The sequence below is a fragment of the Mustela nivalis genome (genome assembly GCF_964662115.1).
Source record: "Mustela nivalis genome assembly, chromosome: 2".
Taxonomy (NCBI): Eukaryota; Metazoa; Chordata; class Mammalia; order Carnivora; family Mustelidae; genus Mustela; species Mustela nivalis.
In genome coordinates, this window is record NC_139021.1 from 165,235,960 (window position 1) to 165,254,263 (window position 18,304).

Here is an 18,304-nt window from a genome sequence, read left to right on the forward strand (position 1 = left end):
GAGGTCACAGGACCTGTGGAGCACTGTCCCAGGAGTTTCCATGTGAGAAAGACTACAGCTCTCATTCAAGGCCAACTCACATCTCTCTCCCCTCTTCTGCTGAAAGTCGAAGTTCTTTCCTGGTAGTGACTAGCAAAGAAATGCACGTAATAAAAGGCTATTATACTCTCTTCCTAGAACCAGGTCATTCTATTTAGCAAACAAACCCAATGGACCCAAGCTGTCCTTTGACCCAAGTCTTGAAAACAGAACTTGTTTTTCTATTTTTCAAGGTGAGGGACACTGTTAATTTAAAAAAAAAAACAAAAGTATTCTCTCCAATTCTCTCCAAAATCTGGAGATGCTCAATACTTCAGTCCTCCATAGTCTTCTTTCTTCTCCTCCTCCTCTTTTTTGAACAAAAAAGGGAATAATTCCCAAAGCATATATCGATATCTAGCAGATAAAGTTAACTATTTCATATTCCCCTTTCTCTATTTAAATTACTCTGCTCTAAATTATACTCTATTCTAACCATCTACATTACACTAGGAGAGATAGTCAGACGCTAAATTAAATGATCTTTTTTTTTTTCCTAGAAAAAAGCCTGATTACCACTATCAATGTAATCTCCAAAAAGTACCAAGATAAAATGATTGTATAAAATATGAGGAAAATGATCAAGAAGATGTGGTATATATACACAATGGAATACTATGCAGCCATCAAAAGAAATGAAATCTTGCCATTTGCGACAACATGGATGGAACTAGAGCGTATCATGCTTAGCGAAATAAGTCAAGCAGAGAAAGACAACTATCATATGATCTCCCTGATATGAGGAAGTGGTGATGCAACATGGAGGCTTAAGTGGGTAGGAGAAGAATAAATGAAAGAAGATGGGATTGGGAGGGAGACAAACCATAAGTGACTCTTAATATCACAAAACAAACTGAGGGTTGCTGGGGGGAGGGGGTTTGGGAGAAGGGGGTGGGATTATGGACATTGGGGAGGGTATGTGCTTTGGTGAGTGCTGTGAAGTGTGTAAACCTGGTGATTCACAGACCTGTACCCCTGGGGATAAAAATATATGTTTATACAAATAAAAAAAAAATAAGAAAATAAAAAAAAAAAATATGAGGAAAATGCATACTCAAGGTAAGACCTCTCTACAGGAGGGAGAGTAAAATAGAAAAATTAGACCTGGAGAGTGCTAAAGGCCAAGCTTCAAGCCATGAAAGCAAATTTAAGGCTAGGGAGGAGGGGGAGAGAAGCAGGAAACTCCGTGAGTTGTTGGGAAGGTCGAGGAAACCACACAGAATACCCAGTACAAGTACAAGTCACGGCTTCATAAACCAACCAACCATACACGACGCTCTCCTCATCCCTGCCCCCGCAGAAGAAGGTCACGGACAGAACTTCTCCTTTGACTTAATCCCTATTTGAATTAGATCAACGGGTACTTATACAGAAACACAAATAAGGAATTACAAAACCGTAAGAAATTATTTCTTGCATTATCTCCTCTCTCGAAATCTAGAAAACAAAGAGAGGAAACACCTATGACGAAGTTAAAGGGGAAGAACGTAAGGTTGTAAGGAGAGAAAAAGGGACGTGAGGAACGGGGATGTTCCCTTTTAACTTCCTCCATACACTGAGATGAGGAATACAGACCTCCAAGCTCTCAAATCACTCTCTGTCGGAATTACAGACACTATCTAAATATTAAACTCTCCCGACGTGAGAGCCCACACACGAAATGAACACACCATTAAGCAGCAAACTGTGTGTTAATGATGAGGGGCTCTTCTGTTCTTCTGCTCCCTTATGTTAAGCTTCAATATAAAGAAATGAACCAAGTCATTCCTTTTCTACTTTTGCATCTCTTGGTTTTTATGCTGTTATTCACGGATCTGAAGAGGTTAACTCAATTTTTAAAAATACTGCTTTTTCAAGGTTAACACAACACACTAACAGGAAGCCAATAAATAAAGATATGCATTTTATGGTGATCCAAGTGTCACAAGATGAAGCTCAATAAAAATGGCATAAAGAATGAGAATGCAGCCTTTAATTTTCTTTTCATTTTCTCTTCTCACTTACCACACAATGAAACTAAAGCAATAAGGATAAAAAATCAGAGACAGCTAATATGGTAAGTTTAAATATTTTCCTTTACCTTGGGAAAATCTTAAGGTGAACCACGGAGGAAGAGAAACATTTTACTCTCTTTTAAAAAATGAATAAATAAGCAATAACAACAGAGCTTTATTAACAGATCTTTTGTTCGCCCTGTCTGAGTGCTAAGGTGTGATGGGACACAATTTGCCCAAGAGGAAATTCAAAGCTTAAAAACCTGGCTTGAAAGTGAAATTTAAATAACATCTTGAAATCCCAAGTAAAATCTATTAATAAATAATAAAGGCTTCTGTTGGAGGAAAGAATCCTCTAGAAGTTAAATGATTCTTACATATTTCTTGTCATTTAATCACAGAACCAACATGAGTCTACATGACTCTAGTTCTAATCCTCTACAATGGCATCTAGGTGACTGGTGGGTGGTTATAAAAATATTTAGCACTTTGTCATTCTTCTTTTTAATTTTTCTAAGATTTTATTTATTTATTTGACAGAGAGAGATCACAAGTAGGCAGAGAGGCAGGCAGAGAGAGGAGGGGGGGAAAGTAGGCTCCCCACAGAGCATAGAGCCTGATGCGGGACTCGATCCCAGGACCCTGAGATCATGACCTGAGCCGAAGGCAGCGGCTCGATCCACTGAGCCACCCAGGCGCCCCATCACCTTGTCATTCTTTTAAAGGAAACTTAAGACAAAATTGGAAAGGACTGCAAAGATCATGTAACTCTAACCACCTTGTCTGACAAGTGGTGGACGTTATATTTCTAGAAGAGTCTGTTCTTGAATAAGGAGCTTCTGAGAGTAAGGACTAATCTCAACATGCCATATGTGGACTCAGCATGGAGGAGGGGGGTGCTGTGTACAGAGGGAGGGACTGGAGGGGACCAGTTCTGACATGGGGGAGAGATCAAGGAGTCAGGTGAGGACCGCAACCAGGAACATCAGGCCTCGACACAGGTTTTGTGAGGGTAGGAGTCACACAATTTGAGTACCTCTCTTCAGGAAAGAGAATACAAAATTATGAATAAAACAAGGTTTAACGGTGAAGGTTTATGAGAATGACAAGTTGGCTCACAACAAATTACCAGTGCCTTAAAAATTCATGGACTTTTCTTCTGAGATACCTTTAGGCAGTTTGGCAAAAAAATAAGAAAATAGAAACATTTTCTGATCGCAACCTAGCTTTCTCTCTGTATATGATGTGATCTATGATTCCCCCCAAATGCCCGGCATGCACAGGAGCCAATGCCTGTGAGGGCTCTGAATCTTAAGTTTCATTAGCTTCACTGTAAAACCCCTTTTGAGTGGGATTCCATATCAGATGCTCATTAAGAATGGAGCTGTCCATTCCCACAGTCCTGGGCTGCGAATCCAGAGAGATGGACATATGCCTGGGCTCCGGGACACTGAGGAAGCCAATGGACTCTTGGGGCTTCGGTCTCCTCCCTGGTTACACTACACATTTGTAAGATCTCTTCCCATTATAATACCATCCAATGCCAAATACCCTAATCTCCTCTATCTTCAGTGTTCCCAGCCTTAGTAAATGCTACTGTCATTGCTCAAGCTAACTCGCTGAGTGAATCTTTCTTGGCTCTATTCCCATTTTCTCCCCAAACCTAGCCAGTCACTAAGCCCTACAAACTTCTCTCATTAACTTCACCTCAACTGGGCTACTCCACTGCCTTTGACAATGCCCCCAGCCTTCAGTCTTGCTTCCCTCCAAGCACCTTCTGCACTGCTGCTTTTTAAAATAGCAATGTTGTGTGTGTGTGTGTGTGTGTGTGTGTTTCCCTCCCACTCTTCAAAGTATCTGCATGGCTTCTCATTGATCTTAAAATTTAAGTTTCATAATCTGATCTACAAGGCCAAGTGTGACATGGCCCCGGCATGCACATTCAAATCACCGTCTTCCCCAAACTTCTTTATTCTCACAAGTGCATGTGAATCCAGACGTAATGTTCTCTTGCTGACCTAAAGAACTTCAATATGTGTTAATGGTCTGACTAACTGACTATAAGTATATTGGTGATGGACTTTTCCAGGCATAAACAACACATTCCAGTTACATAAACAATTATCGTAGCAATCACCTAGAATAGAGTAGGATTAAAAAAAAAATTCGAGAAATTGTAACACAAGGGTATTATTATTTCATGAAAATACTAATCATAGGAATAATATTCCAAACACTTTGGATTTCCTCTTGGAATTTTAGGCTGATGAAGTAATTAAATGCTAGACAATTCAATGCTGTGAATCTCTTGGGAGAGCTGGTAGTTGTAAAACATGCCTATGAACCAACCCAAAGGTTTACTGACTTTTCTGTTCTTTCATTCAAAAGTGTTAGCTATGTAGTGGTAGGATAGAGACCTACAGTTAGAAGTTGAAACAGCTAGATTCTGGTTACAGAGTCAATTTTAATTCTTCGTATGACCTTAGTCTGGTTAACTCTTTTCCTTCCTTTTCCTATTGAATAAGATTGATAATATTTGAATTCCATTTCTGACTGGATTATCATCACCAGTTTACATTATGGAATACTTTTTAAAAAATTTTTGTCACTCTGCTAAGCATTTTGAATAATATAATCTATGTACATTCTTTAAGATTTATTTATTTTAGAGAGAAAGAGAGTGAGTGTGCATGCATGCAAGTGGTGGGAAGGACAGAGGGGGAGAGAGAGAGAGAGAGAGAATCTTCAAGCAAACTCCCCACTGAGTGCAGGGGCTCGATCTGGGGGTTGATTTCAGGACACTCAAATCCACGACCTCAGCCAAAATCAAGAATCCTCTGCTTAACCAACTGAACCAGCCCCCAAGGCGCCCAGTCTATGTACATTCTCTTAGCTATCTTATGAAGCCAATACTTTTTTTTTTTTTTTTTTTTTTTGCCACTTTCAGGTGGCAGAGGAGTTTAAAGGAATTTGTCCAACATCAGCTAGCCCATAAGTGGGATGTGGGTATTTGAATCCAAAAAACTGAGACCAGAGCTCAGGTGCTTAATCACCATGCTACACGGTCTCTTAGGAGAGCGAAAGACAGAACTTTAAAGAGTTTCAAAGAGTATACCTCATGGCTTTCAACCAGCTTGATGCCAAGCTCTATCTATCTGTCTGTCAACCCATCTACCATGTATTTGGTTGTTTTTCTAGGCACTGACCGTAATCCGTATTTGTTTTTCTAAGTGCTACTGAGAAGGCAAAAAGAGAAAACAGATACCCGCCCTCATTGCACATTGTAGCCGAGAAGGGACTCACAGAGCTGAATACTTCAGGAAGGAAGTACTGTGGGAATAAAGAGAAAGGAGCAATCCCTAGCTGGATATAAACGGGATCCTTTCAAGTTCTTATAGCAAGCAGGTGCTTGACACACAGTATGTCATTTAATTCATTTCACAATGCTGGGTGATAGTATTTGTCGTCCTCACACGGGATGGCCCGGGGCGTGGGTCACAGCTATGTAAGCTTAGATCTTCTTGGCTTCTGATCTGGAGAGGGGGCTTGAAGGAGAAGCCAAGTTAGCGTTTCCACACTCCTAAAACACGGAAGGGTCATGTGCAGAAAAGAGGAGAGAAACTTCCCAAGAGTCTACAAGAAGACCATTTATCTGCCCCTCAGCTAGTGAGAAAAACTGAAAGTCACTCAAATGTCCCCAAGTCAAATACAGGAAACAAGGCTTCAGTAAAGACAGATAAGAAAGCCTAGAAAAGAATGGTTTCTTGGTCCTACATGGGAAATCAGTTGCAGAAATGGATAAAGTATGTCACTGCTGTGTCTCTCTTTTTAATCTTTTAATTCTAAATCAAGACACTAGTGAAATTTAGAAACCCAATGCCCTGTCTGGCATAGGAAATGCAAATCTCCCAGGACAAAACCCAGTTGCTGACCCACTGTGAATGGCCCTCTGCAGAGAGAAGGATGTGTGTGGTTCACAACGCTGACCAGGAGTGTGAGGGGGTCTCTGGGCCCAGTGGGAGGGGGGCTCTGGGAAGTGATTCAGAGACACTGGGGGAAGGGAAAGCACCAGAACACAGTGCCTGGCTGCTGTAGGAGGCTAGAAGAAAGAAAAAAGAAAAAAAAATCCATTTTCTTGAAAATAGAACCTCTTCCTTAGATTTCCTATTTTTTTTTCCTTTAAACTGTCCAAGATTAATGTGGCAAAAATAAAATGCCCCACAGGCTGCTTATTTTGACGCTTACTACAGCACATAAAAGTGAAGAATTAGCATGGAATGAATAATTTATTTAGTGCTTTACTGTTGTTTTAAACAAATCACTTCCATGAAAGCAATGTGTATTCAAGCAATAAATCACTGTTTAGCACTCTGTCGTGAGGAAAAGATACCACTTGGCAGAATTATTGAATGGCAGTGCCTGGAGGGGAGGCAGGCACAATAAAGATAAAGGTGATGTCCTTGCACTTTGGGATTTCAAAGGAACCTGGGTCTGAGTGAGATGCTGTAATGAGACCCTTCCCTGTAATCACAAGGTTTAAATGAGCACCTACTTCTGCTGATGCATCTGATATTAAGACTAGCAGGGCATAACTTATTATTACTTTGGAGCTACTGTTATTTTACTAAGGCAATGAACGTAGGCCAAGCACAGAACCCAAGTGCCTGGGATATGCTATGAAATAAAACAGTGAGTTCTATGCCTTTGAGTTGATTCCTACTTGGTGGTGGTGGGGGTGGGTTTCAGAACACCAAGGGAAACTGGTTCAGGCCAAAAGAATGATCCTGGTTCTCTCCTTAAAGTCAAATTAGACAGTGGGACTTTCTATTGTCCCAACTTTATGAAGTTCTCAGAATGAAATAATAATCCTGGTTTTCGTTGTGCAAAGAAACAAAGCAGTCCCCACAGGGCTGCACTAGCTCAGATTACACATTTTGATATATCTTTTTGTTTGTTTGTTTTTAAACCAATGCCCCAAACATAACCTGAGGTCAGACACTTGAAGCTGAGACCCCCTCGGCCTTCCATTAGTTCTGGCAACTAGTGACAATTAGTAAAGCTGGTAATTCCTGTCACCGTCAGTGCAGAAGACTGACGGCTTGATGTTTACACATCTGGAAGAAGAGCAACACCCATCCATTCTATGAACTTCATCAAAGGTTTCTGCTGCAAAAACCTGCATCTCATTTCCCTCTGGCTTCAAAGGTAATAATTAATAGCATATCACCCTCAAGAAGTTTAGAACACCAGTATTCCCCAGCCCTACTTTAAGTGGTTTAAGAAAGAATAAACTCTCCGCCTCTTTTATAAGATAGTCTCAACTTTGCCAAAAATGTGCTGAAAGCTGAAAACAACACTTCTGGCCACTGGAGTGAAGGTGACAGGCACTGAGAAATGTCATGAATTTGATGCTTCTCGTCACCTTCATGATATTTGCTGTCTTTTTTTTTTTTTTTTTTAAGTATGTCAGTGTCAGCATTTTATCAAGCTCAGGCAAAACTCGAAATGTTGTTGGCTTCCAGCCAACCAGAAATGCTTCACCCTCAGGAAGAAACTAATCAATGAACAGCTCTCTACAGAATGTTAGCTATGTTCACGGCAGAACCGTAGACCCTATGGGAGACAAAAGGATAGAAAATGTAATTTCTGCCACCCAGGAATTTACGATGTATGCAGAATGTGATTATCACTCTCTTGTTCAGAAACACTCAAGGTTCCTTTGCCTCAGTAGGACTGAATCAATTCCCTCTTCCTCCATAGGACATCGAAGGTCCATTCCATACAGCACCTATTCACTTTCTATTTTGTTATTGGTTGCTACTTCTCCTTACAATCTTGCCTTCATGACTGCCCTGTTATTCTTTGAACCACCATGAATTTTCAGGCTTCTGGTGCTTTCTTCATTTCCAATACTCAGCTCAAAAGTCACCTCCTCCAAGAAGCCATCCCAGCCTCTCTGGACAGAGTTTGTGGTAGTATCTTGCCTCTTTAGCATAGAGTATTTTCAACTACGGCCCTTAGGCCACCACTTTCATTACTTGTTTACCTGTCTCTTCTATTAGGTTATCATCTAGTTATTGAATTTTATAATATAATTTCTTGTGCTTGGGGTCCTAGGGTGGTTCAGTCAGTTAAGCATCTCCCTTCAGCTCTGGTCATGATCTCAAGGTCCTGGGATCAAGCCCCATGTCTGGGTTTCTTGCTCAGTGCTTCTCCCTCTCTCTCTGCCTCTTCCTGCCTCCCCAACCCCACTCATGCTCTCTCTCAAAAAAATAAAATCTTAAAAAAATAATTTTAATAAAAATGTGATTTCTTATGCTAAATGGAATATGACATTAAAGAAGTCCCAATATATGGTCAATGAATAATTACACGACGTAAAGGCAGGTATGCTCAAAAATGTTAGGCAATTTGGGATGAATGAAATTATTTATATGTGTAAGCTCAGTGTCATCCTTGATACACAGTAGATGCTCAATAAAAATTAGCTTGGTTAGAATCAAACGCCCATTGAATATCATAGTTTGAAGAATGATGGAGTATAAATTATACTGCTGTCAGCACATTCTCAGAAGTTCAGACTTAGGGCAAGCATTGTATATTTGTGGTTCATCATTTAAATGTTTGAAGGATATGGCTTGTAAAGATAAACTGAGGTAGGGGCACCTGGGTGGCTCAGTGGGTTAGGCCTCTGCCTTCAGCTCAGGTCATAGTCTCAGGGTCCTGGGATCAAGCCCCACATTGGGCTCTCTACTCAGTGGGAAGCCTTCTTCCTCCTTCTCTGCCTGACTCTCTGCCTACTTGTGATCTCTCTGTCAAAAAAAAAAAAAAAAACTTTAAAAAAAAAAAAAAGATAATGGAGGTAATTTTTGGATGGTCTCTCATGCCAGGTTGAGAAATCTCTAGAACTCGTGTGTTTCTATGTAACAAAATATGGAGAGGAAGATTTTTTTTTTTTTTCGGAAGTTAAGATTCTTGAACACAGAGGGGGCCCACATAGTACTGAAGATACAAAGCTATGTATTTTAAATCTGACACCTATGTTAGAAATGAATTAGCAGGTACCATCAAACTTTTTCTTAAAGAATAAGATAGTAGGTATTTTGGGCTTGAGAACCACAAAATGTTTGTCACTACTGCTTCATTCCACAGTTGTATCATGAAAGCAGCCATAGAAAATATGTCCAAAAATGTGTGTAGGTGTGTTCCAAAACCCTTTATTTACAAAACCAGGTGATGGGCCAAATGTGTCAACCTCCGGATTAGAGCAATAAGCGGATGAAAGTTAAGGAGACATTTAAGAGTCTATTTAAATGCAATGGTGCAACATCTTGGAGGCTTGTACCAGGGTGGCAGGAGTAGAAATGGACAGAAGAGAATAAAAGAAGGAGATATTACAGTAGGTTAGCTAACTGATGATGTAGGGAAAAATAAGAAAGAATCTAAAGTAGTAACTCTTTAGGGTTTTGGGAAAAAGGAGGACTAGAAGACTAAAGGCGTCTTTGACAGGACACTGTCTTCTGTGTTAAGCATCTGGGAAAAAGTCTCCTAAAAAGTTTGGAAGAAAGCCATTTGAAAAGATGCATATATGAGAACTAGAAACTGAAGATAATCAAAGAATTCGACAGGGCTACCTAGAGATTATTCAAATTATTAAATTAGTCCAAACTTGCCATTTTATAACGTCGCAGGGTCGGCAGTGTTTACCTTCTAGATCATTAAGCAGAGGACATTCAAACCACAGCAGCCCCAAATCAGGCTTTGTTTGTCCTACACAATTCTGGCCCTCAGCAAGTTTGCAAAATGGAGTGGATCAAGTTGTCAGCATTTGAAAATCAGGAATTTATATACTGAACTGGAATTTTTACTGATCTTGAAAAAAAAAATCAGAAACATCTAGCAATACTAGGTTCCCATTCCCACCCAGCATAATTGGCCAGCAGGACACCGCAGCTGCTCCTCCCTAACAGAACCCAAGTTCTCCTTTCCCTGGAGCAAACGCAATGCCATTACTTACAGACACCACTTGTGGCGCTAGTGAGTCCCGATTTCAATGTCTGGGCTTTGGAGGCAAACTGCCAGCCCAGTGTTCCGGCTCTGCCACCTTCTAACTGGAGGTAATTTAACTTCCATAAGCTCCAATTTATCCACCAGGGAAGTGTGGAATAATTTCAGCTCCTTAGAGGCTCCCAGAGGATTATTGTGAGGATTAACCAAAATATTATATGTAAACCACTGGCACAGAGTAGTCCCTTAAATGTGAAATACCATGATTGTTATCAAGAGGGGAAACTGAAGCCTGAGAGGTCACATGGATTATCCAAGTTTCCACTCAGTCTGTGACAGAACCAGTAAGAAAACTCGTTTTTCCTGACATCAGGGCTATTTCCAGTACTCTGAGGGTACTCCACCACAAATGCAATTGGGATGTTTGGAAAACCTAACAAAGGTATTCCCTGAAACAAGAAGAAAAAGTAAAAGGAACATCAGATATGATAATGGGCCAGTATGATGAAGCATTTCCATGGGTATCCAACAAATGTAGTATACTGGAGGGGCGCCTGGGTGGCTCAGTGGGCTAAAGTCTCTGCCTTCGCCTCAGGTCATCATGATCCCAGGGTCCTGGGATTGAGCTCCGCATCGGGCTCTCTGCCTGCCTCTCTGCCTACTTGCTGTCTGTCAAATAAATAAACAAAATATTTTTTTAAAAATGTAGTATACTGGAACAAACAGACAATACGTGTGTGTCTCTGATTTTTTTTTTTTTTTCCCAAAGCCACATAAAAGAATTCTAAACATTTGTTCTACCTTTTGTGGCAGAGTAAAAACCAGCCCACATCTCAAATCAAAGTTTGGTGACTTTCAGCTGGATTCTATCTGAAGAACAACTGTGGGTAGAAAGACTGACAAAAATACCCTGGAGCTACTTTGTCCTGCTTATGAATTCTAAGTCCCTGTCTGTTTCAAAAGTGGAGGAGAAAAAGTGCTAAGTCAACCAACTTCGGCTAATTAGTTCTTTCTCTTTGGTGACTGTAAATCAATGACAAGCAAACTTCTAATACTTTCACCCTGGCTGAGAAGTTTGCTGCCACTCACCATCCATCACTTCTGCCTGTAAGTGGCCTTGCGGAGCTCTTTCTAAATAGCATCCAGTTCTCGGGTTCTGCGCATGCCCTCTTTTCTGCAGCCCACAGGAAAATATGCTGGTGGCAGCTGTTTGTAATAAGCCGGAGGCTTTGTGAGACCAATTGTAATGCAAAGGTCATATTTTCTAAGCTGTTTATAGATTGCAATTTGTAAGGTTATAATGTCACATGCTGTCAATAATTCAAGGTGGAGAATTACAACTGCTAATAGGTCATCAATTCTTCATTCTTCTCCTTCAATGTTCATTCTCTGGAGGGATTTAATTTGTTTCGTGGAAACATGATTCCTTGAGCTTTGAACCAAAGGTTTCATTTGTTTATGAGGAAAAAGAAAATAGGGAGGTAACATGGTAAAAGTTTCAAGGGATTTGAACCAATCAAAAGGCCACAATTCGGACAGGGGATTCATAAAGTCTATTTTCCAGGAATTCTGTGATCCAAAAGATGTCTTTATGTTGTCAGTATATGAGAGGCTTAACACCGTCCTTCCTCCCAAATAAAAAAATAAAATACAGGAAAATGTTGCCAAAATCCACCCAATAATAAAAACTAAAGGAGTTTCAACCTGTTTACAAGAATGCATTTGCTGTAACTGTGGGTTGCCAGGAGTCTGTCCAAATGCTTCATCAGGGAGAGTAATTAATTCTGAATTCTAGGGGCCCCTGGGTGGCTCAGTCGATCAAGCATCTGCCTTCAGCTCAGGTCATGAGCCCAGAATCCTGGGATGGAGCCCCATGTTGGGCTCCCTGCTCAGCAGGGAGTCTGCTTCTCATCCTCCCACTGGCTCATTCTCTCTCTTTCTCTCTCTCTCTATCTAATAAATAAGCAAAATCTTTTAAAAGAATCTGAATTCTAATGAGACTGAGTTCTGAGCTTGTTGCACCTGTTTTTGGAGGGAGGATATGCATTTTTTTTGAGTATCTGATAAAAACTTGGACACTACACACACCACTTCCAATGAACAGGGGCTACAAACAAAATATTCTGGGGCAACTTTCTGAAGCTCACATACTTAACTCTGGATAAAGAACGTCATCAGTTACAGAGATGCAGATGATCTTTTTCTTACAACCCATGTGCTTTCAAAACACCGGAGAGAGGCAGACGATGTAATTACCTCTCCAGGGCACTTAGAACTTCAGAGGATTCAAAAGAATAATTGATTTTTCATCTTTGAGAATTCTCTCTCTGTCCTAACTTTAGACTGAGGCATACACAAAAATAAAAACAAAACAAAACAAAAAAAACGGTGCTCAGAAAAATAACCAGTTTTCCAGAGAGAAGACAGAACAGGTCTCCTCATTACAGTGCAAAGGGGCATTTAACAGCCTGTTTTGCTGTCTGTTGGTTTTTCCTGTCACCTCCTTCTCGGAAAATGCATTTCCAATTGCTCGATTTTTCTGTGTCCATTAGGGTTTGAAGCTCTCATGGATGTCCTGTGAGAAGCTCAGAAAATGCTATCAGTCCCAAACATTCCCTGAGGGTTACTGAGCTTCTGACCCCAAGATCCATCCGAGCCTATTGGCTTTCATCATGTTTGTAGACTTCCAAATCCTAAGTCAGCAAGAGTCAGACATCAATACATTAGCCAAAGCATGGTAATTATTTCTCTAAGGATTTTGGTACCTGTAGATGGTCAGGTATAATTAAAAGAGATAGAACATAGCCTTGGATTAGATTGTGTGTAAGAGGCTAAATTGGATTAATCAACCACAAGAAAGGCCATTATTGAAATCTGATCAAGGAAAATTCAATCTTAGATTCAACCACGACTTAATGCCTAAGATTCTCACTGTGCTGACTTATAAGAATAACATTAATATATATATAACACTAGGGGGAATATATATCTATATCTATATCTATATATCTATCTATCTATATATATGTATAAAACTAGAGCTAAATAAATATTGATACAGAGGAACTGCTAACAAAATTGTGCTTCTGTCTTCCAAGCTAAGGAGCGTGCTTTTTCAACATACTGTATATTCATTAGCCAAGACAGCTAGGCTTGAAATTTCACAGTATTTTAGTCCATGAAATGTGGAAATGTAAACAGAGAACTGTGCCCAGTTTAAAGGATGAGAAAACTAATTTAGATTTTAAGGGGGTTGGGGGGAACTTCTCTGTCATCAAACTATTACCATTTCAGAAATTTATCTGAACTCACAGCTAAGAAAAATATCTTCTCCAGGTACTCAGTTGTTCAAGACAGGCTTTCTATTGTCTTATGTTTCTTATGGGTGTAATTTTGCTCCTGGTCCCTTAAAGAGATCAGTATCATGGGTGAAAGATACAAACAAGAAAATCAAATATTCTAGAAAAAACAAAGTTCTGGCTTGCAGGTTGTAGCTTACCAGAACTGCATTTTAATATTATTGGAATATTATCAGAGTTTGCCTAAAATTTACCCATTAATATGTTGATCCTCCCAGTGTTAATTTTTTAATGATAAAAAATAACCAAATAAAGAACATCTGATTATTCCTGAAGGCTGTCTATAGAAAGTTCTTTGATATCAGAGACCTCATTATATTTATGTTACACATTGAGTTCTTAGCTTCCTGGCACAGGATTATAAGTATTGGTCAAATGAATTAAATACCAAAGGTGTTACTAAAAAAGAACATTCAAATGTATGTTGACTTTTAAATATTTATTTTAAAAACATACAGCTTATTGCCTCACTAGGAATGATTATATATATAATTGCATTCTGATATTATTTTCTTAGATAATCTATCTTTATAGGCAATGGATAGAATTCTGAAAGTCAGAGACAGTGTTTTTTCTCTTTTCATAAGTCAGTGGGGGCCCTGCCAAAAACAGCACTGCTTTTTTTTTTTTTTTTCTGTCGTGTAAGAAGTGAACGTGGTTAGCCATTCAAGTAAAAAGTGCTTCCTGCTCCCCAAGGACTCACTGCCTTTTTTTCACTACTAGAGTTCAATAAGCCACACTGCTTACATCTTTGAAACCAGACTGTGCCCATATTAGTAGCCATTCTTATGAATAGTAACCACCGGTAAACATTTAAGTTCATACAGTGCACTGCCATCTTCCTGACTTGACCACAAACTTCCTAAGTCAAGAACTCTATAAAAAACAGCAGCAATAGCAAAACAGAAGCCCAAGTCACCTAACTAGCAGCAGTGGTGAGGAATATTCCAGTAGGGAAAACAAAGGAAAAATTTTTGTTACCTCTAAGTTGTCCAAGGCCCTAATGACAACTTGTAAAGGTCACATCTAACTTTATGTTCATACATAGGGTGATAATTATTAAGAAAGATGACAATTTGTTAAAGGCCAGTTGCTAAAAAAAATTTAAATACAAGAACTAATGACTTTTGTCAATGTTTGGGTTAATAGGAATTACCAATGCATTTTATGTAACAGAGGAACCAGAGTGGAATAGAGACCACATATTTAAATGGGATGATACTTTAAAAAAAAAAAAAAAGATTTTATTTATTTATTTGACAGAGAGAGACACAGCAAGACAGGGAACACAAGAAAGGTGAGTGGGAGAGAGAGAAGCAGGCTTCCCATCCAGCAGGGAGCCCAACGTGGGGCTCGATCCCAGGACCCTGGGATCAAGACCTGAGCCGAAGGCAGACACTTAACAACCGAGCCACTCAGGCGCCCTCTGGCTGAAACATTTTAAAAAAGATTTATTTATTCATTTTAGGGACAGAGAGAGAGAGCGGGGAGAGAGAGAGACACCACGCAGGGGGAAGGGCGGAGGAAGAGGGAGAGAGAAAAGAGAAGCGGACTCCCGGCAGAGTGCGGAGCCAGAGGACCGGTGAGATCACAACCTGAGCCTAAACCAAGAGCTGGAAATTTAACTGACGGAGCCATCCAGGCACATGAGAATGATACATTTTAATCAATTATACAAGAGAATCCTGAAACAAGTCCCACTGAAACATTATTTCAATAGTCAAAAGGTGAGATTTTAAGAGGATGGAATGATAATTTATAGCAGAGAGCGACATCTTTTTAATCCATTTAGAAATAGTTCCAATGGCACAAGCTTATTTACTGGCATGTAAACTGCCTAACCGATGTCTCAAGTATTTGTCAGATATCCTTGCAAAGCTTTAGGCATAGCTAGATCAATTTAATTTTACAGAAACGGCAGAGTGATCACCATCCTTAATCATAAGAATTACTGTTCCTGCCTTTGTTCATGTGGTAGTAAAAGACATGGAAATGAAGTTTATCTATATAGGCAATTCTTAAAAACTTACTTCAGAGATGCTTTCAATCCTGAAACCTCAGGGACACATGAAGACAATGGAAACATTAGCAAATGTGAACTACCTTCTCATTAAATTGCTTAAAAACATGGATGAGCACATTTTCAGACTTCTGTTTTCCATACATGTCTCCCAAAGCCTTGTAAGTGGAGACATATCATGCAAGTGGAAACATTATATGAAATATATAAAAAAATCAAGTTGAAATTACCAGAGGCCTCTGATTTTAGAATAAGAAAGTGGAGTTTCCTCTCTCATAATATAAGCCCTTATGTATACTCTATAGAATATCCAGAATCATGTATACCCAAAGGTACTCTAAATGCCTGGAAAGAAGAAAGAAAAGAAATATTTACAGAGTACCTCTCATGGGGCCTTATGTTATGTATGTGTATCTCCTATTATCTCATTCAAGCTTCACACAGCCTTTTGGGGTTTCTATGGTTACTGACAATCTTCCAGATGAAATGTGACACAGGGTGCCCCTTTCTCCAAGGGTTCGGCCATTAAGCATCAGAGCCAAAATTCAAATTCTGATCTATTTGTTCACAGATCTAGCATATTCCTTCCGCATCCTTGTATTCTACTGGAAATCATAAGGCAACAACTACAAGTTTCCCAAGAATCAGCTCGATATTAGATAGCAGCCTTGTCTAAAATGAATTTCGAAACACAAATAATGTTTTTCAGCAGCTTGACTATGATGTGGCTAACTGGTTTCCTTTGTATCTCTCATACTTTGGGTTTGCTGAGCTTCTTAGACATTTAAATGTTTTAATCAAATTTGAGGAATTTTTAGTGTGTATATATATATATATATATGTTATTTTTTTCTCACAGGTCACTAAAGTTTTATTTTTAAAAAAAATTCAAAGGGGAGTTTTATTTTCTTTTGTTCTTCAGGTCTATTGACCTATCTTCAAGTTTATTAATCTTTCCTTATACTCTGTCCAATGTCCTCATCCAACAGGTGTTTTCATTTTATATAGTACTTTTTATCATCTGGCTTTTTTTTTTTTTTTCTGGCTTCCATTTTTCTTCTGAGGCCTCCATCTATTCTCTCAGTATGACTACCTTTTCTCTTGAGTCCTTGAACATATTTATAAAAGCTACTTTAAAGTCTCTGTTGTTAATTCTAACAACTAGAACATCTTCAAGTGGGTTTCTCATGACAACTTTTTCCCTTGACTGTAAATGACATTTTCCACTTTTGTATGACTAGTAACTTTTTACTGTTCAAGGAATAAGATTATGTTACCTTCTTATGAAGACTTTTTCCCTCCAAATAGGCTATTAAAAAGTCACTAACCAACTACCTGGAGCTTGTGGAAGCTTAGCTTTGTACTCTATCAGCATGAGGCAGTTTAGATTTTCACTTAGGCTTCTAGAAAATTCCTTAGTTTTCATACATAGTCTTATTCCCTAAGGTGTGTTCCTTCTGTGTTTGAATGGAAGGCTTAAGGTATTTCTCTCTTGGTTGGACAGAGTTCATACTATAAATTGTTTCCCTTTCAGTAAGCAGCAGCTGACACCCTGTTTTAGCCCTCTTCATCCTACAACTGTTTTTTCTGCTGGTTCCTTAGTATTCAGGAATCAGCAAGTGTTTGAGAGATGCTGAGGCTCCCACCACTGTGGCTTCTTCCAATCAGAGGCATCGACACAGTTATTAGCTTCTTTGGATGTCTCACACCCAAACCACAGACACCCTGACCTCACAAATAGGGGTACGTTCTCAGGGAACAGCTCTTGCCCAGTTTGATTCCCTTTTTTCATGAGCTAAATCTCCTTCAGTCTGCCAGTTGTTGATTGCTCTCCCATATCTTCCGGTAGTTTCTGTATATTTGTTTTCCCTTCAGAGTTTATAATCATTATCTGCAGAAGAGCTAGTCCACTACGAGCTACTCTTCTAACACCCTAGGGCTCCTTCTCAAAAACAAACAAAACAACCCCCAAACTCTTGTCTTGTACAAGTGCTGTTTCCTTTTTTAACTCGATTTCAAGCCATGTTTGCACGATGACACAACAACGATGATTACACAATCAGTTGCTTGCTTATGTTCTAGAACATTTTTCATTCTCTTCTGCATGTGTTCAAGGTGGCTTCCAGGGCCACCTATAACAAAAAATGATAGAAACAAAAGCAGACTAAATGGTTATAGCAAGGTCGTTTTAGGAGCCTCATCCTCCCTGCCTCTCACTGGATTAGAGAGGAGTATGGGAAGCTCTCAATCTGCCGTTTCTGTCCATGGTCGGCGGATTTTTTTTGTATTGTGTCCAATAAAGTCATCAGATGAAGCAATGGGAAAGGCAGAAGTGGACCTCTATCTCACATGTCAACTTGGAAAAGCACTGTTAGTCTATAAAATGTGGGTCACACCATACCCACGATCACATAGGACAAAGATCTAAAGTAGGAGTGAGTTTAAAGTTACTGTTTGTTCAGAGAGATACCAGAGGAAGAGTAGCGTCCATATCTCAGCTAACAAAAAATGTGGTGAATGAAAGATATACTATCTCTGCTTATTGCTGACTAAGCCAATGCTACTTAGTCCTAACATAAAGCTAGAGAGTTGATAATTATGCCAACCTCTCGGCTCACCTTCTGTATATCTAAGAAAATCTGTCTACTTCTGGAGAGAAACTCATTTCTAAGGAGCCACTGGGTTAAAAAGTGGGTGATGATTTTAATTTTTTTTTAAAGAATGCTTTGCAAGAGGGCATCCTTTTATGTGTAAAGTAGGACAGCTCCTAAGAAGTTTTTGACTGCTTTTCCAGAATTATACATTCTCGTGCTGCCTAGGTACCAGTAGAGCAGGAAAAAATGCAT

At 39.4% G+C, this 18,304-nt stretch overlaps 1 protein-coding gene across 4 annotated transcripts in view; it reads right to left on the reverse strand.

The window, feature by feature from the left end:
* Window positions 1–18,304, reverse strand: part of SORCS1 (sortilin related VPS10 domain containing receptor 1) — a 505,841-nt gene that overhangs the window by 328,123 nt on the left and 159,414 nt on the right. The window lies entirely within an intron of this gene.